The sequence below is a fragment of the Tachyglossus aculeatus genome, unplaced genomic scaffold (genome assembly GCF_015852505.1).
Source record: "Tachyglossus aculeatus isolate mTacAcu1 unplaced genomic scaffold, mTacAcu1.pri scaffold_179_arrow_ctg1, whole genome shotgun sequence".
NCBI lineage: Eukaryota > Metazoa > Chordata > Mammalia > Monotremata > Tachyglossidae > Tachyglossus > Tachyglossus aculeatus.
This window is the reverse complement of record NW_024044899.1, coordinates 212195-213716: the sequence shown is the minus strand read 5'-3', so window position 1 is coordinate 213716 and position 1522 is coordinate 212195.

The following is a 1522-nucleotide window of genomic DNA, read 5'->3' as shown; positions in this document are numbered from 1 at the left end:
GGGAGGATACAGGGTGATCAGGTTGTCCCACGTGGGGCTCACAGTCTTAATCCCCATTTTACAGATGAGGTAACTGAGGCCCAGAGAAGCTAAGTGACTTGCCCAAGATCACCCAGCAGACATGTGGCAGAGTCGGGATTTGAACCCATGACCTCTGACTCCAAAGCCCGTGCTCTTTCCACTGAGCCATGCTGCTTCTCTAATATTTAGATATTGAAGTATATTATACAATAAATAACAAGAGTAGCAACAGTAAGAGTAGGAGGAGAAATCATTAGGGTTTTTATCATGTGACACCTGAGAGCACTAGGTGGTTGGAAAAATTCAACCCCTTCTCCTGCTCCTGGCTTCTGGGGCAGATTTGAGGGTCAGAATTAAGTCTAAATAATAATAATAATAATTTTGGTATTTGTTAAGCGCTCACTATGTGCCAAGCACTGTTCTAAGGGCTGGGGCAGATACAAGGTGATCAGGTTGTCCCACGTGGGGCTCACAGTCTTCATCCCCAATTGACAGATGAGGGAACTGAGGGCTCAGAGAAGTTAAGTGACTTGCCCAAGGTCACACAGCAGACATGTGGTGGGTCAGGATTCGAACCCATGACCTCTGACTCCCAAGCCTGAGCTCTTTCCAGGAGCCACGCTGCTTTGCCAAAGTCTAAAACACCCTTCGGCAGCTACCTCTTCAACTTTCTTTAATGGTATTTGTTAAGCACTTACTATGTACCATGCACTGTATTAGCCACTGGGGTAGATACAAGCTAATCAGGTTGGACACAGTCCGTGTCCCACGTGGGGTCCACAGTCTTCATCCCCATTTTACAGATGAGGGAACTGAGGCTCAGAGATGCGAGGTGACTTGTCCAAGGTCACACAGCAGACAAGTGGCAGAGCCAGGAATAGAACCCAGATCTTTCAGATTCCCAGATACTCTGCTGGTGATAATATAATAATAATAATGATGGCATTTATTAAGCGCTTACTATGTGCAAAGCACTGTTCTAAGCGCTGGGGAGGTTACAAGGTGATCAGGTTGTCCCACGTGAGGCTCACAGTCTTAATCCCCATTTTCCAGGTGAGGCAACTGAGGCACAGAGAAGTGAAGTGACTTGTCCAAAGTCACACAGTGGACAATTGGCAGAGCCGCGATTTGAACCCATGACCTCTGACTCCACAGCCCGGGCTCTTTCCACTGAGCCACGCTGCTTCTCATGGTGATGAATAAAGGGGGTGAATCCAAGTGCAGGGATCCGTCCCCAGGCACGGGAATTAGATTTAAATACCAGTCAAGGACAGCTGGATAAAAACTCTTCTACTAAACGAGTCAAAGCCATTGATAATAGGCAGCCAGGAAAAGTCTCTGACGACAATTATCTCAGCTCTTCGCAGGCCGCCCAAGTCTGTATACAGTCAATCCACGTGAGTGCTCAATAAATACGATTGAATGAATGACTGAATGAATGAGAGAGATAACAGGGTCAGGGCGTGAAGTGAAATTTTCTGTCTCTGGAGAAAAGACTCCC